Source organism: Chlorocebus sabaeus, chromosome 2, assembly GCF_047675955.1.
Source record: "Chlorocebus sabaeus isolate Y175 chromosome 2, mChlSab1.0.hap1, whole genome shotgun sequence".
NCBI lineage: Eukaryota > Metazoa > Chordata > Mammalia > Primates > Cercopithecidae > Chlorocebus > Chlorocebus sabaeus.
Window position 1 is genome coordinate 39,496,589 of NC_132905.1, and position 21,684 is coordinate 39,518,272.

At 40.3% G+C, this 21,684-nt stretch overlaps 1 protein-coding gene across 5 annotated transcripts in view; it reads left to right on the top strand.

The window, feature by feature from the left end:
• CBFA2T2 (CBFA2/RUNX1 partner transcriptional co-repressor 2) overlaps nt 1–21,684 on the top strand; it is a 162,202-nt gene that overhangs the window by 62,996 nt on the left and 77,522 nt on the right. The window contains exon 1 of one of the 5 annotated variants that reach the window (XM_073007942.1): nt 6,974–7,567. The exons of the other annotated variants lie outside the window; for them this stretch is intronic. The gene's annotated coding sequence lies outside the window, so the exon portion shown is untranslated. Of the gene's footprint in view, nt 1–6,973; nt 7,568–21,684 lie in introns of those variants that run through there. 5 annotated transcript variants of the gene reach the window in all.

A 21,684-nucleotide genomic window follows, 5' to 3' on the forward strand; every position in this document is an offset into this window, starting at 1 on the left:
CTGGCCCGGCTAGGTTTTGTATTTTTAGGAGAGACGAGGTTTCACCATGTTGACCAGGCTGTTCTTGAACTCCTGACCTCAAGTGATCTGCCCACCTTGGCCTGCCAAATTGCTGGGGTTACAGGAGTGAGCCACTGCACTCGGCCAATTTTTCTTTTTTCTTTTCTTTTTCTTTTTCTCCTCCCTTCCTCCCTCCCTCCTTTCTTCCCTCCCTCCTTCCCTCTCTTCCGTCCCTGTTTCGCTTTTGTTGTCCAGGTTGGAGTGAGGTGGAGTGACTTCAGTCTCCCAAATTGCTGGGGTTACAGGTGTGAGCCACTCTACCCGGCTGTTTTTCTTTTTTAACATTGTTTGAAAGTCTAGAATCATTTTTATGTGCTAGATGAGAGATTTGATCTGATGAATCACACTCAGATGTCTGCATCTCAAGTGTATTTGTAGAATTATTTTTATGTTTTCTATTTAGATTGAATGTCAGAGTTTTTTATATTTCTCTTTAAGCAGTAACCCATTATAGGTATAAAATGAATATTACAGAAGAAAATAACTTAAAATAATGTTCAGAATTGTTTAAATAAAAACTTTAGACAGAAATTTAGCAGAATTTAGGTGAGCATTAAAGGATTCAGGCAGCATTCAAAACTAGAAGTAGTTCAGAGAGCTCTACGTTAGCAGCAGGCTTTTATAGGCTGAACACAAGGAGTTACTTGATTGGCTACAGCTAGGCATTTGCCTTATTTGGATGTGATCCAGTGGAAAGTTCCTAGTTAGAGGTTTGTTTTTGATTGGTTAAGCTTAAGTTTCATTTTATGTTTACATTGGGCTTCAGTTTGCTTACTAGGCACTGGAGCCAACTGTCTCAGCCTAATGATTGCCCAATTAAAAAAAACAAAATGGCATATAGTTGTCATCATCAGAGTAAGAAACCAAAGAAGAGACTGTCATGAATGTGATCATTAGATCATGGACTGACACACATGTTCACTTAATACCCACAAGGGTGTCTTCACACTTTCTTGTCATGGATGGGGACTTTTTTCTTTTTCTTCATTTTTTTTTCTTTTTGGATACAGTAAAATACTTAGGAGTTCTTGCAACTTTCTGTAAGTTGTTTACATTTTGCTCCAATTGCTTTATCATTGTGTATAATTTTGGAGGTATAATTTTTTTCCTGAACCACTCTGAAAGTGGAAATATGCCCTTTTATCCCTAAATATTTAAATCCATATTTCCTTAAAGACATTCTCTTACATAACCACAGTGCAATTATCAAAATCAGAAAATGTAATAATGATACCATACTGTTAACCTAATTCACAGACTATATTCAGATTTTATGAATTGTTGCAGTGATGTCTTTTATAGCTGTTATACCTCAATCCAATTCAGTCTGTCATCACACACTGAATTTAACTGGCATGTCTCTTTTTTCCTTGCCTTTCCTCTTTCATTTTTTCTTCTTTCTTAGAGACAGGGTCTCATTGTGGTGCTCAGGCTAGAGTGCAGTGGTGCAATAATGGCTCACTGCAGTGTTGACCTCCTGGGCTCAGGCGATCCCCCAGCCTCAGCCTCCTGAATACTTGGGACTATGGGTGCATGCCATCATGCCTGTCTAATTTTTTTACTTTTTGTAGAGATGAAGTCTCACTATGTTGCTCTGGCTGGTCTCGAACTCCTTACCTTAAGTAAGCTACCTTCCTTGGCCTCCCAAAGTTTTGGGATTACAAGTGTAAGCCACCGCAGCTCTTTAACTTTTCTTATTCTAAAACAGTTCCTCAGCCTGCCTTCCTCCTCTTCTCCCCTCCTGTTATTTTCCTTTTCTTGACCATTCCAATTTTGAATACAGACCAGTTGTTTTGGTACTTAGTTTGGGTTTCGTTGCTGTTACCTTATGATTACATTAATGTTATGAATTTTGGGCTGGAATACTATAGAACAGATGTATTCTCCTTTATGAAAGGAGAGTGTTTCATTTAAGGAGGCACATGATCATTGTGTCTCAATATTAGTGATTGGTTAGTCATTTTATTAAGGTCACGTCTGCCAGGTTACTCCACTGCAAAATTACTACTTTCCTCTTCGTGATTAATAAGTAATTTGTTGGGTATATTTAGAGATGATGAAGTTGTCCTGTGTTTCATTAGTTTTCTATTCACTAGTAGTCTCAGCATCTAGTGGTGATTTTCTTTTTTTTAATTTTTAATTTTGTTTTGTAGAGACAAGGTCTCACTATGTTGCCCAAGCAGATTTTAAACTCCTGGTGTCAAGTGATTCTTCCACCTTGGCCTCCCAAAGTGCTGGCATTATAGGCATGAGCAACTGCACCCTACTAGTGGTAATTTTCCAATTCCATCATTGTTTCTGTATTTACACATTGGCATTCTAATGAAAGAATGCTTTCCTTTCTTACTTGATTTATTAAAAAAAAATATGGATTATGCTCTAATCCATTACTGTCGTTATTTATTTTGATGGTTAAATTGTTGCACAATTCCAGTGGTAGTCCCTTCTAACTGGCTTTAGTGTTGTTTTGACATACCCCTGTCATTTTTGAGCAGTCTTTTACTTTCTTGCACAAGGTGTGGCATGCTTAATCTTTTGTGTTTTGTGGTTTTTTTTTTTTTTTTTTTGAGATGGTGCCTTGCTCTGTTGCCCAGGCAGGAGTGCAATGGCACGGTCTTGGCTCACTGCAACCTCCGCCTGCTGGGTTCAAGCGATTCTCCTGAGTTAGCCTCCTGAGTAGCTCGGATTACAGGCGCCTGCCACCACTCCCAGCTAATTTTTGTATTTTTAGTAGAGACAGGGTCTTACTCTGTCACCCAGGCTGAAGTGCAGTGGTGGGATCATAGTTCACTGCAGCCTCAAACTCCTCGTCTCAAGCAATACTCCCACCTCAGCCTCTCAGGTAGCTAGGACTGCAGGCATGCCCCAACACGCCTGGCTAATTTTGTGATTTTTTTTATAGAGATGGGATCTTGGTATGTTGCCCAAGCTGGTCTCAAACTCCTGGCCTCATGTGATCCTTCCACCTTGGCCTCTGAAGGTGTTGGGATTACAGGCATGAACCACTGTGCCCTGCCGCATTTAGGTCTTTTCTCTCTCTCTCTCTCTTTTTTTTTTTTTCTTTTTTGGGACAAAGGCTTGCTCTGTCACCCAAGCTGAAGTGTAGTGGCATGATCTCGGCTCACTGCAACCTCCGCCTGGCTGGGTTCAAGCGATTCTCCTGCCTCAGCCTCCCAAGTAGCTGGGATTTCAGTTGCCTGCCACTACGCCTGGCTAAGTTTTGTATTTTTAGTAGAGATGGGTTTTCACCATGTTGGCCAGGCTGGTCTCAAGTTCCTGACCTCGTGATCCACTCACCTCAGCTTCCCAAAGTGCTGGGATTACAAGTGTTAGCCACCACACCCGGCCTCAATCTCTCTCTCTTTTTTGCGGGGGGACTCTGTCTCACTCTGTCGCTCAGGCTGGAGTGCAGTCGCGCGATCGTGGCTCACTGCAACCTCCGCCTCCGAAGTTCAAGCGATTCTCCTACCTCAGCCACCGGAGTAGCTGGGATTACAGGAGTGCACCATCTTGCCCAGCTTATTTTTGTGGTTTTGGTAGAGATGAGGTTTTACCATGTTGGCCAGGCTGGTCTCAAAACTTCTAGCCTCAAGTGAGACATCCTCCTCAGTCTCCCGAAACGCAAGGATTATTGGTGTGAGCTGCCGTGCCAGGCCCTTATTTCTCTTTTAATGTATAGGTTCTGCTCCTAACTCCCTCCATCTCCCTTTTTTTCCCCTAAGAATCTGGATTGCTTGGACTATAAAGTTTTCCACATTCTAGACTTTGCTAATTGCATCATCGTCTTGCCCTTAACATGTTCCTATGTCCCCTCAATGTTTTATAAATTTGCTCAATCATATTGTTTGACTTTTGTTTTCATCAAGCATGCTTCATTGGGAGTCATATTAATTTCCAGGGGTCTCTCATTTTAAAATAGTGGCAATTGATGATCATTAGATTCATTTTTTCATTAGGGATTTGCAAAATGATGATATTCCAGGTATATTATTTTGTCATTTATTAGTTGGATTATTTCAATAGAGATCAGTTTTCACCAACAATTTGGTGGGGGTGAAATAGTTGATTTTATTTTATTTTAGATTCGGGTACATGTACAGCTTTGTTACATGGATGTATTGCATAATGGTGAGGTTTGTGCTCCTAGTTAGCCCATCATCGAAATAACGAACATTGAACCCAACAGTTTTCTCCAACTATTTGTTTAACTAGAGGTACAGTTTATATAGGAAAGACAGATGAAATGCTTGATTCACCAGATTTTAGAATGAGTTTGGTTCTTTAGTATTCTCCAAAAGATAAGTAAGTAATTAGTTTTTTTAATAGGTATTATTATGAACTCATGATTTAAACATTTTCTTGTGTTTTAATCAATTGCAGCTCTATTTTTCCCTTTTTTTTTTTTTTTTTTTTGAGATGTAGTGTCACTCTGTCACCCAGGCTGGAGTATAATGGCTCAATCTTGGCTCACTCCAACCTCTGCCTCCTGGCTCAAGTGATTCTCCTGCCTCAATCTCCTGAGTAGCTGGAACTACAGGTGTGTGCCAGCACGCCTGGCTAATTTTTGTATTTTTAGTAGAGATAGAGTTTCACTATGTTGGCCAGGCTGATCTGGAATTCCTGACCTGAGGCGATCTACCAGCCTCGGCCTCCCAAAGTGCTGGGATTACAGGTGTGATCCAACGTGGTCATTTTTTATTGCTCCTCAAATTACCCCATCTTTCTTAGTGGGAGCCTCTTCACATTAACGGTCTCTACATCCTTGGGACATAACTCCAGAAGTGATTGATAGCCTGATTGCTTTATGTTATGACAAGTTTTGTACATTTTCTGCTCCATACCTGGAGTTGACTGTTTTCCTGAAGAGCTCTGCTTCCTTTTATTGGAAAATGCTATTTAGGATCCATAATCTGGGTGCTGGAAGTGAAAGACCTACCTTTTTTTCCTTTTTAAATAGCGGTGTTTATCATCTCACGTGGTTTGTATGGGTCATAATTCTGAGGTGCCTTAGTTCGATGGTAGTGGCTTGGTGTCTGCTGTCAAGATGGCTTACTTACATTGTGAGCAATTTGATACTGGCTATTGGCAAGATATCTCAGTCTCTCCCCATGTGGAAGGCTCTTAGGACTGCTTGAGTGTCTTCACAATATGGTAGCTAGCTTCCTTGAGAACAAGTGATCCAAAACAGCCAGCAGCATCTTTGGATTCGTTTTCTTGTCAGCAGTGGGGTGTAGTGCTCTAGCTGTGGATTCAGACAACCTGATGCTGACACAAGCTATGTGGCATTGACTTGTTTGAACATTACTTTCCTTAGCTATAACTTTGAGACAATAATACCTACCTTATAGGCCCTTTAATATAGGACCTTGGTGGCAATACAGGGGATTAGAATAGTCTCTGACACTTAGTGAGTACACATGACAAACACTGAACCTGCTGCTGTTACTATTATTACCACCACCACTGGTATGAACTGAAACCCTAAAACCTAGTAATTAAGTTGCCCTTGACAGAAATAGCCTTCCTTCCTATTTGTCAAAAATTGTCATGATAGAAATATTGTTTACAGATTGCAGATACATCCCAAGTATGGTAGAAGGTTAAGGGTTAGAGAATTATAACCATACCTGTTTGACTATATATATATATGCAGGGACTCTTTCATGCTGAATCTGTGTTCATGTAGATTTTAGTATAGGATATGTGTCATATAATGTGACCCAGGAAGAAGCCAAGACCCCCCGACTTCCCCTGACCATCTTTTTTTTGCTTTTGCTTTTTTTTTCCCCCCCCGAGACTGAGTCTCTCACTCTGTTGCTAGGCTGGAGTGCGGTGGCATGATCTCAGCTCACTGCAACTTCCGCCTCCCGGGTTCAAGTGATTCTTCTGCCTCAGCCTCCTGAATAGCTGGGATTACAGGTGCACACCACGCCAGGCTAATTTTTATATTTTTAGTAGAGACAGGGTTTCACTATGTTGGCCAGGATAGTCTTGATCTCTTGAGCTTGTGGTCCGCCTGCCTCAGCCTCCAAAAGTGCTGGGATTACTGGCATGAGCCACAGTGCCTGGCATTTCTTTTTCTTTTAATTTTTAAAGATGGGGTCTCACTATGTTGCCCAGGCTGATCTCAAACTCCTGAGCTCAAGCGACCTGCCCGCCTTGGTCTCCTAAAGTGTTGGGATTACAGGTGTGAGTCACTGCACTCGGCTACCACCACCCACAATCTTTTAACTTTTTATTTTAAAATATAGATTCACAGGAAGTTATAATGAAAAATGTACAGGGAGGTCCATTGGACCCTTCACCCAATTTGCCCCAGTGGTAACATTTTGTGTAACTATAGTATTGTATCAATTGTCAACCATCGATTTTTATGTAGCAGAAATTGAGCAGCTATTATATGCTAGTTCTTTGAGGTATAAAGGATTAAACTCTGACCTTACAGGTTTCTGTCATCTGTCTGGATTTTCATTGTTATTGTTCTTAAAATATTTTTTATTTTGGCTACTCGTTGTTGACACTTTTATTAGCAGTTATTTTAATGTTAAATACTATGTTATTTCTGACATTTATATTTGCTCTGTTTTAAAACAATTTTGCATTGTGTCCCCATCTTCCATTTATAATCTTTACAGCATCAGAACCATGTTGCCTGCATTGTCTTATTTTAATCACGTGCCAGTTTTGCAGTGCTACCAAGTCTGGATCTGAGAGGCAGCTTGTGTGAATCATTTACATACATTTCTGTTTATATTCCCTAAATTAATTTGCAACTTTATATTTTTCATCCAATTACATGTTCAAAACAGATTTTTAATAATTTATTTTAAGAAGGAATTTGTTATATGTAGGATTTAAAAACTGGCTCAAAAAGCAGAAGCTATTAAACAATAGCAGAAACCAGACAGTATATAGGACTTTAAATGGTAATTGCTAAACATTTGAATGTTCCCACAAATGTGAGTCTGTGTGTCTTATGTGTGTCTCTACATGTTGTTCCACTAGGGACTTGCACAGATAGGTTTTTCACAATATCGTTGCTGTTATTGTCAGCCATAAACAAATTATACGTATTTAACAAGTTAATGTCAGATTGGCCAGGAGCCACTGGGAGGTGTATACTTAGTGACATCAGCTGGCAAAGAGCCCTGGTAACAGGGAGGGTTGGAAGGGGAGTGGAGAGAGAGGAAGCAGGAGGAAGGGAGAAAAAGAGAGAGACTGACTGTATCTGGGGATTCTGGCAAGGTGAAGAGCTGGTCTGTTTGGCAGGACCTTCCCATCTGGGATCCATCTGTGTTTCCCTGGAATGGGACAGGCAGCTCTAGTCAGTGAGAAATCGCAGATGTGAGAGAGCTGACACATGTCCAGCTAATGAAAGGAGGAGGAAGGCTGGTCTCCGATTGAGCTTTGAAGATTAGGAGGAGAAAAAGAGGAGCTTTTGAATATCTATTTCAAATAAATTTGGTGTATTTAAGAATCTGGATTGTTTATAATCTGGGCATTTGGCGTAAGTACATTTTAATTTAGTTTTGGGGGTTAAAAGTGCACAATTCTCTGCCTTTCAAAGCTTTTTACTTCTTTCAGATTACAATGGTATGAATGTTTCTTGGTATCTGATACAAGAGTTCAGCCTTTCTACTCAGTTTTGTTTCAGTGCTTCATTTTATTTATGTTTCTATTTTTCTGTTGCCAACTTTATATTTGAATGTCATGCTTTTTTGAACACAAGGTTTACTTAATAATTAGATGTAATATATGAATTCTACAGCTAGAAAAGTAGTCCCACAAATATTTCTGTAAGGTTTTCCACTTTGGATTGTTCTGTGATGTTTAGAGGAAATTTTTTTTCCCCTTTAGTATGCATAATACAAATAGGCCATGTTAAAAAGATGGCTTATAAAACACTCTTTTCTATTGTCAGATTCTATTTCAGTATATGCAGGCAAATTACAGCTAAAAGAGATGGAAGCAAAACTAGCAGCATCTCTTCATTTTAGATATATCTAACAGTTTTTCATTTAGATTTTGCTTCTATGCTGTTTTCTTCTATTTTCTTGCTACATATAAAATAAATAACGTCAACGAATCTGACTTGAATTGTGATTTTGGGGTAGTTTTGTGATGCAATAAATTCATGTGCATATAACTACGTACTGTGTTCTGTAGTCCTTGTTAGTTTGTGATGCCTGTTTTAGATTTTTGCTATTTCTTATATACAAGAAATAGAGATGGGTCTCACTGTGTTGCCCAGACTAGTCTCTTAAACTCCTAGGCTCAAGTGATCCTTCTGCCTCAGCCTCCCAAAGTGTTGGGATTACAGGCATGAGCCACTGCACCACTTCTTACTGTTTCCATACGTTGTCTTCATGTTTTTGAGGCCTCTGAATCCAGGCATCCTTTCCATGTTCTATGGAAAGAACATGAGTTTGGGAGTTACACAAACTGTATAGCCATTATTCACTAGTTCTGTAATCCCAAGCAAGCCACTATTCTCTTTGAATCTCTGTTTTGTGTAATTCCTGACTCATTATTGGGGAAATTTGTCTGGGACATAGAAAACATACAAGTTAGTTTCAAGAGCTCTAGATGTTCACTTTTTTTGCTGTGATAGGTTCCTAAACCCCTTGCATTTTTAACTTCAACTCTTGGGCAAGAATGGGTCTGGCCTGTAGTTCTTGTTTTCAGGGCGCCCTCCCTCTTGCTGTACTCATCTCTCAGATTGTCTGCATCTATTCTAAATGTTCTATGCTATCTTTGCGAAACTATACCAGAACAGAAGAACTTTGAAAAAGTCAACAAGCAGGAGTGAGGTACTGAATTGTACTGTTTTTGTGGCAACACTGTTTAAATTGTTCCCCTGACTCTGAGACCTCTCGCTGGAAAAATCTGGTTTTTTTTTTCTCCTGTATATTACAAGTCATGCAAAAATTCTACTATTTCTCAAATAGAAACTTTAAAAAATATTTTTATTCCTTAAAGTTCTTCAGCCTTTATTTATATTAATTGAGTAATTAAGTGGACAGTATAGTACTGTTCAATTTCTTCCTTCCATTTTACAGTCAGATTTATTGAGGTGGAGGGGACTTTTTTCTTTTTCTTTCTTCTTTTTTTTTTTTCCCCAAAATGGAGTCTTGCTCTGTCGTGCAGGCTGGAGTGCAGTGGCGCTATCTCGGCTCACTGCAACCTCCACCTCCCGGGTTCAAGCTATTCTCCTGCCTCAGCCTCCCGAGTAGCTGGGATTACAGGTGTGTCACCATGCCTGGCTAATTTTTGTATTTTTAATAGAGACGGGTTTTACCATGTTGGTCAGGCTGGTCTTGAACTCCTTAACTCGTGATCCACCCCCCTCAGCCTCCCAAAGTGCTGGGATTACAGGCATGAGCCATCGCACCTGGCCCTCTTCTTTTCTTTTCTTTTCTTTTCTCTTTTCTTCTTTTTTTGAGACAGGGTCTCACTTTGTTGATCAGTCTGGCATGCAGAAGCATGATCATGGCTCACTGCAGCCTCGACTCTTCTAGGCTCCAGTGATCCTCCCACCTCAGCCTCCTGAGTAGCTGGGACCACACGCATGCACCACCATGCCCAGCTAATTTTGGTTATTTTTTATACAGGTGGGGTTTTGCCATGTTTCCCAGGCTTGTCCTCAGACTCCTGGCTTCAAGCAATAGGGCCTCCTTGACCTCCCAAAGTGATGGATTACAGGCATGAGCCACCACACTGACTTGAAGGAGACTTTGAAAATGGAAGTTTTCCCAAGTTTTCTTTTCTTTTTTTCTTTTTTCTTCTTTTTTTTTTTTTTTGAGACGGGGTCTCGCGCTGTTGCAGTGCCGCGATCTCAGCTCACTACAAGCAGCTCTGCCTCCCAGGTTCATGCCATTCTTCTGCCTCAGCCTTCCTAGTAGCTGGGACTACAGGTACCCACCACCACACCTGGCTAATTTTTTGTATTTTTAGTAGAGACGGGGTTTCACCATGTTAGCCAGGATGGTCTTGATCTCCTGACCTCGTGATCTGCCCGCCTCCCAGAGTGCTGGGATTATAGGCATGGCGCACCGCACCTGGCTCCAAGTTTTCTTTTACACCAAATTGACTAAAATGATTTCATAAAAATTTGGGGGCATCTCTTTTGATAGGTGCGTTGTTCAGCAAGCATCTTTGGCACTTTTCTGAATACTTGAGAGGATATAGTGTTTATGCTGAATTCACATGGTACTCCTTCAGTGAGAAAACACTTTCCATTGTAGCCTAGGAGACATGAGTGGGGAGAAAAGGACTTAATGCTTTTCTGTAGGATAGGGCCTACTATAGAGGGCCTGAAAAGGGGATTTCATATGACTATGTCCATGCTAGGAATACTTCGGATGCTAGAGTTTCAAGAAACATAATAAGAAATAATATGTATTTTAGTATGTGAAGATTGACTCACTGTAAATAAAGTTGAGTGATTAAAAGTCCTGCTAGGACCAGATAGTTCAGGAGAGTATTGCTTGCTACTTAGGTTATAACCAAGATACATTTGAGTTGAATACTGGAGAAAATAATGGTTCTTTCCGAAGATTATGAAAGCATCATGAGAAGCTTACTACTATGAAATGAGGAAATTCTCCTAAATTGGTTTCCAGTAATGACCCAAGGATATTTTCATAGCGAGGGTCCTTGTTGGACTGGAGGCACATAATACAGTAATGCCAATAAACTGGAGATGAGGATAATGACATTTAAGTGGCTTTGCGGGAACATCAAAAAGTACTTTTGAGTGAACGAATATATTTAATACACAACTGGAAAAATTCAAGTGGATCCGAAAGATTGGTTGGGTCAGTTCATTGATGGTTATTGTAAGGCTACTCAGTGTTAGAAGTGCTCATAAGTCCCCAGAGATGACCTATGGACAATATTAGGATTGGAAAGGATCCTTTGGGTAATCTAGTCAAACACATTATTTTATAGATAAAATAGGAAAGTTGAGAGAAGGATAATGGGATGACAAATAGTCTCCCCAGCCCAGAGTTCAATATCTTCCTGGTTGCTGGCTGAGCTTAGACTAGAATTGTGTTGCGTTTCCAGGACACCCATTTGACGAATGTTATTTTGAATTGCCTGTTGTATGTGATAATATGGTAAGGGATTTTTTAAAAAGGTGAAATCTCACAGAGGAGATAAAATGTTCAAGAAGTGGCTGGGCGCAGTGGCTTACACCTGTAATCCCAGCACTTTGGGAGGCCGAGGTGAGTGGATCACTTGAAGTCAGGAGTTCGAGACCAGCCTGGCCAACATGACAAAACCCTTGCTGGGTGTGGTGACATGCACCTGTAATCCCAGCTACTCGGGAGGCTGAGGCACAAGAATCAACTGAACCCAAGAGGCGGAAGTTGCAGTGAGCCAAGATCGAGCCACTGCACTCCATCTTAGGCGACAGAGCAAGACTCAGTCTCAGGAAAAAAAAAAAAAAAGTACAAAAGTAGTAAGTCCTGAAAATTAGCACCAACTGTGGGAATCAGAGACCCTTCCTAAAGGAGGTAGCATTTGATCACAATTTAAAAGGACAGGAAGGATGTGGACTTCTTATGTTTGGAAGGAGCATAGTGGCAGGATGGAAACGTTCCCTTTCTTCTAGAGCCTTAAATTAAACTTTATTAAATGCATAATTACATAGTATTCATTTCTACCATGTTTTGAAGTATGTCTAGCTGTTGCTGTCTTTCCAAATCCAAGATCAGTTGTTTACTTCTAAGATACTTATCTTTATGCATACATAGCCATCTTCTCTTTTATATGTGTGATTTATATACCAGGAAGCTGTGATTTAAAAGGTTTCTACCATGATGGACTCTGTGGATTGTTTAATTTTCCCTCCAAGTTCAAGTCAGTAAATAAAGGAATTTTAGTGGTGGTTGTATCTCGCAGAAAAACAACGTATTATAACTGGTGGTTGTATTTTCACTGGCTGATGGACTTTCCAAACAGCGTTTGACTTTTAAGAACTTTATGATGACACAGATTGATGCTGGGAAATTTAAAATGCATATGGATTTAATTTTCCTAAAGCATGCCAAAACCTGAAAAAGCAACTCTTTGTGTTTTGTTTAAAGCAACAGCTCGTGGAAATCCTGTTACTGTTCAATCAATCCTCAGCAGCTTGTTAGAGATGCCTGGCAAGGTGGGATGCAGTTCTGTATATGTATACATCCTATCTGCAGTTGTCTCTCATAGCTGGAGCTCTGCAGTAAATGGAGTATGTACAGTAGTCTCCCCTTAGTTGAAGTTTCACTTTCCAGGGTTTCAGTTACTTGTGTTACAGTACAGTAAGACACTCTGAGAGAGAGACCACATTCACATAACTTTTATTATAGTATATTATAATCGTTATAATATTTTATTGTTGTTAATATCTTACTGTGCCTAATTTGTAAATTAAACTTTTTTTTTTTTTTTTTTTTTTTAATTTGAGATGGAGCTTCACTCTTGTTGCCAAGGCTGGAGTGCAGTGGCGTGATTTCAGCTCATAGCAACCTCCGCCTCCCAGGTTCCAGCAATTCTTCTGCCTCAGCCTCCCAAGTAGCTGGGATTACAGTCATGTGCCACCACGCCCCGCTAATGTTTTGTATTTTTAGTAGAGATGGGGTTTCACCATGTTGGCCTGGCTGGCTTCAAACGCCTGACCTCAGGTGGTCTACCTGCTTGGGCCTCCCAAAGTGCTGGGATTACAGGAATGAGCCACCATGCCCAGCCTGTAAATTAAACTTTATCATAGGTATGTATGTATAGGAGAAAACATAGTATATATAGGGTTTGGTACTGTCTGGGGTTTCAGGCATCTACTGGGGGTCTTGGAACACATCTCCTGCAGACAAGGCAGAGACTATTGTATTTTCATTTGATTGTGGTAGTTTGGACAGATGGAGAGAAGACGGTGAAAGATCGTGTGTGGGTTTTGACATTAGGCTGTGTAACCATAAGCTAATTTAACCTTCACCTCTAAGCCTCAGTTTTCTCAACTGTAAAATGGGAAAAAAATGAGTTCTAAGGATTTAATTAGAAAGAAACTAGCATGATACTTCCTGCATCAGCACTCAATAAGATTTCTCTTTCCATGTCCCCCCAAAACATTGAAGTCACAATAACTGAAAGATTTACTTAAAATGAGTGTCTTGGATATTTTTACTGTCTCACTTGAGACTGACAGGGAACCCACTTCCTTAACTAATTCTTAGTCATGAGAGAAGGGTGCGTGTAGAGAATGTGGCAGTCTTTAAAAACTCAAACCTGTTGCTGTGTGGCAAGCTGTTAGCGTTTAGGGACCTTTCATCAGTTACCCTGCTGGAAGAGCTGGGGGATGGGCTGCTTTGAGGGTGACAGATGTGTCCTCTGCTGCCGGCGGGCGCGTGCCGGCTCTGTCCCTCTGCTCCCAGCACCAGGTGCAGCCATTGTTCTGGCTGGTCTCTCTTCATCCGGCCTCGTCTGTTACTCTGCTCTTTCTAGCTCATTGTTTCTGTAGGAAATTAGCATTAAAAACCCATCTGAAACCCCCATGTCCCTCAACTGCAGGTGACTGTTATTGGCCCCAGCTGCCACCCTTGCGCTTGATTACTTCCATGTGGGTCTGTGCAAAGAAGTAGTAGCCATTTATTGATTTCCACCACAACCCCAACCTCTATTACTCAAACTATAATACCCTGAAATCTATTAGACCCCCAATAGGCTATATAGCTCAGTTGGCGCTACAACTGTGATGAACGTTTTACAAGCAAAACTAATTACACCCTTTTCCCCACCCCCATCACCTCCTCCCTAAATATTAAATGTAGAAACACCAGAGTGTCATAAGTGGAATAGTAAATCTTTTAAATGTCTGGAAATGAATCTGTTTCTGAGTAGTAAAGCTTTTAGACTTTGGATGGGATTTTATGGAAAATTTTAGTCACTGCTTTAATATTTCATGCCACACCCATAATATTCAAGCAAATCATGGCCCAGTAGGCCCCTAGGGTGGGGGTAGGGCACACAAAAATTTTCATCACTTGCTTTTTGGTTTGTTAAATTTAATCCAGTGGGCAGTATGTTAGGAAAGGGGCCTAGTTTAGAAGGATAATATGTTTTGTGGGAGAAAACAACATGCAGTCATTGTTAAATGCTTTAATTTTGCATTATTTTGTTGTTTGTGCTCGGTGTTTACACAAATAATTGTTCTAGTTTACTCATTAAAATAAATACCACCATGAGAAGGTCGATGTTTTAGACTTCTTTCTTCCTTCATCAGTAAACAAACTTAAGTGTTCCATTTTGGTTATTGTTCTAAATCAAGATTGTAATCTCAAACAGGTAATAAGTTATCAGCTTCAAACCCTAGATAGAATTTTAAGGACAATCCAAAGTTGTTACTGACTCCTGATGAATTGTATTGTGACCTTGACAAAGTCACTACCCCATCAGTGAAGGGTATTTGGTGGCCTTTATAAGTCAGTAGCCCAGGAAATCAAGGGGGAGGTCACTGACTTTTGCCTGTTCCGAGAGTTTAGCAGTGTAATCCAGTTTTAAAGTAAAATCTTGAGTTTACAGCATTTTAAATTAAATTATTTAATAATTCGCACATTTAAAGTAACAATTTCAATGTTTTAAACTTAGCTGCATAGAGCTTTTGTCATAATTGTGGAACATAGGGCCATTTCTGTTGGAATAAATGTCTTTTTGGCTTTCTTCTTTATATTCTATTTCTTTTGGAGTATAAAAAGGTACTAGAGCCAGGCCCTGTGTTGTGTGCCTGTCGTCTCAAGTACTCAGAAGGCTGAGGCAAGAGAATTACTTGAGCCCAGTCATTCAAGACAAGCCTGGGCGACATGGCCAGACCTCATCTCAAAAACAAATGGCTGGGCACAGTGGCTCACACCTGTAATCCCAGCAGTTTGGGAGGCCAAGGTGGGTGGATCACCTGAAGTCAGGAGTTCGAGACTAGCCTGGCCAAAATGGTGAAGCCCCATCTCTACTAAAAATACAAAAAAATGTAGCCAGGTGTGGTGGTGCATGCCTGTAATCCCAGCTACTGGGGAGGCTGAGGCAGGAGATCGCTTGAACCCAGGAGGCAGAGTTTGCAGTGAGCTGAGATCATGCCACTGTACTCCAGACTGGGTGACAAGAGCGAGACTCCATCTCAAAAACAAACAAACAAACAAAAAAATACTAGAATTTGAAAAGCCCCTGGCAGCCAACATTTTACCTGACAGCGCCTATGAAGGCAAGCCTCCAGGTAGAGCAATGTGATTATATTTAGAATAGGTTAGGATTTGTAGTATTTGAAGAGTTTTTTTCAGAGCTTTTTAATCTGCTCCTTCGTTTTAAGCAGTGGAGAAATTGAAAGGTAGAGAAGTCAGTAAAGGGGAAGAGTTGAGATTTGAAACAGAGCCTTCTCTGACTCCAAATTAAGTGTACTTTGATTTGAAGTTTGGAGCTAGTACATGTTGGGAATGTTGACCAGTATTGCTATAGATGTTATTGTCTTGAGGTGAGTACATGTGCTGTTAACCTTTCTTTTTGGTACTTAGGAAGAATGGAGGTTTCCTTCTGTGGCCTTACTGATTGTTTCGTTCTGTCATTGTACATACTGAGAAACAAAGTTGAATAGTAAAAGGAGTTTGCAGTCTAATGTGAGACTCATTTTCTTTTCATCTCTTTAAGCTTTATTAAGTTATCCTCTCTCATTCCTAGGGCTAATGCCACAGTGAAACTGGAAATAAGTTTTCTTGCACTGTGAATGTGAACTGAGGTTTCCACAAGCAAACTGTGCTTCTGTCTCCCCAAGGAGAGAAGCATGGCAAATAATCACAAGTGCTTTGTCTGGGCCCTAGGCTTCTCACTTGCCTTTCCCCAGTCCTGGCTCTGTTCTTCATGTCTAAAGTAGGGGAGGACAACAGACTTGGTGTGTATGTGATTGACCTTCTAGAAATGTTAATTTCCATCTTTATCTTGGAGAATGAATTAAAGTGTTTCCCTGCCTTTCCATCCAAGGGAACCATCTCTAACAACAAAGCTTTTAAACTGGGTCTGGAGGAGGGACAGAGAATTGGTGATTTGTCTTTGGAATTCTGTTGTTTTTCGGAGTCAGTTTCAAACACTTCAGTAAAAATGTTAAGGCTCTTTGACTTTTTTGGTTTGTTTCTTTTTAATGTACAACTTCATTCTATTTTCTCACATTTCATATGCACAAATCAATAGATACTCTTAATTGGATAAGTGAAAATTGTGGGTTAGTTTAAAGACAGATACTTCATTTTCCTTATTTTGATGATTGCTTTTAAAATTTTAACGTGTACTTGACATAAAGTCTAAAATGTCAATACACATATCCATTTTTTTCTTTAACAGAAGTCTTAGAACACTTCAAATTGAGTAACTTTTTCAATATATTACTGCTGTCTAGGATTTTGTTTCCATTTTGGGTGTTACTCTCCCAGCCAAAATAATAGTTACCATTATTTTCAAAGCTGATATTAATTTAGGTTTACCAATATATTTATTGAATTATCTGGTCACATTGCATATTTATCACAATTTCCCTTCTGGGTTAATTTTCCTTTCTACCAAGTGTGTCTGTTAATAATTCTTGGAGAATCTGTAAGTAGTACACTCTTTTTGCTGATCTGAAGATATCTTTATTTCACCTTTACTTGAATGATAGTTAAATGTGGTTAGAGTGTAAAGGTTGACAGTTATTTTCCATTAGCACTTGGGAGTGGTGATTTCTTTTCTTTTCTTTTCTTTTCTTTTTTTTTTTGGAGATGGAGTCTTGCTCTGTTGCCCAGGTTGGAGTGCAGTGGCACGATGCCGACTCACCGTAACCTCCGCCTCCCAGGTTCAAGCGATTCTGCCGCCTCAGCCTCCAGAGTAACTGGGACTACAGGCGCCCACCACCATGCCTGGCTAATTTTTGCATTGTTAGTAGAGACAGGGTTTTGCCATGTTGGCCCGGCTGGTCCTGAACTCCTGACTTCAAGTGATCTGCCAATCTCATTTATATGAGGAAACCCCCCATAAATTTTAGAATAATATCTGTAAATTAGATGGTGGTAGGGTATTAATGTTAATAATTTTGGTAATTATACTGTGCTTATGTAAGTAAATGTCCTAACTCTTAGCAATTACACACTGAAATATTTAAGCATAAGAGAGTATAATGTTTCCAGCTTGCTCTCAAGTGTTTTAGATAAAAATATAGGTAGATGGCTGGGCGCATTGGCTCACGCCTGTAATCCCAGCACTTTGGGAGGCCGAGGCGGGTGGATCACAAGGTCAGGAGATCGAGACCATCCTGGCTAACACGGTGAAACCCCGTGTCTACTAAACATATATAAAAAAATTAGCCGGGCGTGGTGATGGGCTCCTGTAGTCCCAGCTAGCTGTGAGGTTTAGGCAAAAGAATCACTTGAACCTGGGAGGCAGAGGTTGCAGTGAGCCAAGATCATGCCACTGCACTTCAGCCTGGGCGACAGAGAGAGACTCCATCTCAAAAGAAAAGAAGGAGGAGAAGGAGAAGAACAACTACTCAAAAAGTGAGAAGCAATGTGTCACATACAGTACTGAACATCCATCATCTCTTCACATTCTTAAAATAATCACCTTTCAGTGGGGACCCTCCTTAACTACCCTCCTCAAACTAACCTGGATCTCCTTAAACTCTTTCCCTTTCTCCTTAGCACTTTCATTTTTTGTAACATTATAAAACATCTTAAATATACATAAACATACATTTTAGGCTGCATATATATTAGTTATTAATCATCTTTACTGCCTGTGTTTTCTACTAGAATTTAATCTCCATGCTTTTTATGGTTGCTACCACGCTACCATATTGGCCAGGCTGGCCTCGAACTCCTGACCTCGTGATCCTCCCACCTCACCCTCCCAAAGTGCTAGGATTATACGTGTGAGCCACCACACCCCGCCCTATTATTATTATTTTGAGACAGGGTCTTAACTCTTCACCCAGGCTGGAGTGCAGTGGTACCATCATGGCTCACAGCAGACTTGACTTCATGGGCTCAGGTAGTTGTCCCACCTCAGCCTCCCGAGTAGTTAGGACTAGAGGTATTTGCCACTATACCTGGCTAATTTTTCTTATTTTTTTTGTAGAGGTGGGGTTTTGCCATGTTGCCCGGTGGGTCTCAAACTCCTGGGCTAAAGCAGTCTTCCCATGTTGGCTGCCCAAAGTGCTGGGATTACAGGCAAGAGCCACTATACCAGTTCCTGTCTAGATATTATGATGAAGATTGAGGATGGTAGTTTTTGTAGAGCACAATCCTGACTGTACGTGTGATGTTGCATTCATCTTTTGAAGCATAAGCAGATCACCAGGTGAATTACCAGGTGAATCTGAAATAAGATTGAAAGAAATACAGGTCCTGGCAAGGAAATGGAAAGGTGCGTGTGAAACATTCATTTCTAATAGAGGACTAATTTAATAACAGAGAAATATACTCTCCCCTAGAAACAATTTGCTTTAAAGGCCAAGCGCGGTGGCTCACGCCTGTAATCCCAGCACTTTGGGAGGCCAAGGCAGGTGGATCACCTGAGATTGGGAGTTCCAGACCAGCCTGACCAACATGGAGAAACCCCGTCTCTACTAAAAATACAAAATTAGCCGGGCGTGGTGGCACATGCCTGTAATCCCAGCTACTCCGGTGGCTGAGGCAGGAGAATGGCTTGAACCTGGGAGGCGGAGGTTGCGGTGAGCCGAAATCATGCCATTGCACTCCAGCCTGGGAAACAAGAGTGAAACTCCATCTCCAAACAAACAAACAAACAAACAAAAACTCTTATAAAGTTGTGTTCTTTTTAAGCAGGGAAGTGTGACTTCATTGGCTTTTTGAGATGGAGACTTCTGGGCAGAAGAATTTCATGGGGGTATTTTGAGATGAGTATGATCAGTCTAGTCAAGAGATGGGGAAGGTCTGAGCTTTGTTTCTTGTAGATGGAATGGAGAAGGGCAAAGGGTTTGAATTTGGGTTGTGTGATGTGAAGAATGATTGGTCTTAAAATACAGATTTAAAATGAAAAGATTAAACTGACCAATGTTTTTTGTGCTTTAAAAAAATGTGGCTGATAAAGCATTTTTGTGCTTTCAAAGGGAGCCTGGATGAATAAGCTTCAGTACTGTATGTATTTTATTAGACATTTGGAGTGGCAAAATAATTTCTAAAATATTTCTAGCAACTTCATTTTCATTTTATCTGCAGGATGAAAAAGTAAATTTGGGGATTGTTGATTAAATTTGCAAACCATATGGTGTTTGCGCAGACTGACTGCTATGCGAGGCAGCTGTGTTATTTTTCTCTTTCAGGATATGCTGTTTTACCTGATGCCAGTGTTCTGAAACACTTATTTTCTAGTCAACAGTAGGTGAAGCAATTATTTCTAGTCATTTTTTTTCCTTGATGCCTTAATTAATGTCACAATTTGTGAAGTGCTTTACCCTGCTTTTTAAAATTAGTCTAATATTTTAAAAGATTAAATCTTCACATTTATGTAATGCTTCCAAACCTCTTTTCACATCATAGCTTACATAGAAAGTGTTAAGTTCTGATTGGCTGTCCCAGGCTGAGGAAATCAGTATCTCAGTAAACTCAATCATTCTTCACAACTCTCTGGCATTGGTCGCTGACACACAGCTTGGAAAGTTCTGCCTTAATAGAAAAGGTATAGAAACCTTTCTGTACTGTATTGTAGTTAGTTAAGAGGAATTAGGAAAGAGTTATAGAGTCTTTCTTAATAGGGTTTTTTTTTCCTCTTTCACTAAAAGCCTAAATCTCACCAAATTACCAGGTGTTATACTAGGAGCTATGGTTGTAAGAGTGAAGAGCTCAAGGAACTCACAGAGAGACAGGCACAGAAACAAATCACCTGTGGCACAATATGACAAATGAAATCACAGAGATGTTTATAAGGAGCTGTTAAGAGTCCAAATGTGGGAGGATTTATTTTTGTCAAGGTGCACTTGAGTATCAGGTAGGACTTGGAGTTAGACCTTAAAGTAGGAGTTTCTAAAGTGCTAGAGGCAGGGGAAGCAGGGCATTGCAGGTGGAGAGCACAGCCTGTTTTGTAGACTTTCTGCCTGCCTAATGTCTAGCAGAGGTCTCATCTTAATATAAAAGTAGACACTGGAACTTAGGAGTTTGCTCTGATGGCAGAGATGGATACTTGTCCTGCCAGAGTGCCCATCTACCTTCCATTTATGTTGTTTGGATTCGGTCTCCACTATACTATAGCCTTATATTTGCATGGTGCTTTTAATTTTCAAAGCTTTTTATCCAAATAACAGCCCCTCAGGGATAGGAAATAAAAGCCAGCTAGTAGTGTTTTTATTTTTATAGAGGAGAAACTGAGACATCACCATCATATCAGCATTTCAGTTCCCAGATAAGAAGGTCTTTTTTTCATCTCTTGATTGCAAAGGGTGCTGCCCAACAGGAATAACCTCCCCCAATTTTCTGGGCACAGCCCAGAGTGCTAACTGAGGCGGCCACCAGGAGGGCGCCGGCAAGGCAGACAGCATGGCTGCTGATCACAGAGCTGACAGCTCGACATCTGCAGGCTGCAGCTGTACATTTTTGCTACAGCACATCCGTATTTCTGCTCACACTTGTGAAGAATCACAGCGTTTGGAAGAATATGAGTTAAACCATTCCAAGCGTATAAGTGTGCTCCATCTCTGGGAGTTTTATTCTGTACTGGGTGGTCTATGAGATCTTATAGCTGCTACTTTTCTCTGTTATTTATTGCCATATTTAGTCCATCTTCCCCGTCCCAATTTTAGTTTAATGCCAAAAAAAGATGGAGTGCTCCATAATAGATGAATTGAGTGGGTGCTAATTGTGTCACTGAAATGTTTGCCAAAGAAATTGTTTTTCTAGTTGATTTTGTTCTGCCTCCATCTTTCAGTCTATTTGGAAAACAGAGTACCTGGTTATCTTTCAGAGTGTCATTGTTAATCATTTCACTAAGCAGTGACGGCTGTTGTGCCTATACTAAGTATTTATCCATTTTTCTAATGTACCTGGGTTTTTAAAAATAGTAATGGAATGAACTTTCTGGATTGTTGATTTTGACGAGGTATACCAAGAAGAAAAGGGTGATCTTGGTGTGGAGCCAACATTTTTGAAATCGTGGCTTGTTTGTTCTTACTCCTTAAGGTACCCCATTGCCACTCCTTAAGCCCATTTATTTGACAGTGGGGCTTTTTGTCAGAAGCCTCTCTGACTTAAATGGGCTCCTACATAGCAGCTCCTATGCTTCAGTTTTCTAACTTCTCCAGGGTGTGCTTCAGCTATACACTGTGTATTTATGTTCATATATTTGTGAAGAAAGACAGGAACTATGTAGTAGAATGTGAAGTCTCTTTGAACTGTAGTCAATGTGTCTTATTAAATTCTTGGTCACAATGTGCAGACTTCATTGAGTCCTACAATAATTCTTTTTGCATTATTTATTTTGCTATAGTATGGTCTCTGGAGCTCAGCGGAGCTGCCATTTCTTAGCCATATAACTTGGGACATAATTTTTTTACTTCTCTGAGTTACTTCTGGTTAAATAAAGTGGTAGTGGCGATGGTAACTTCCATTGTCTTAGTGTCATTTA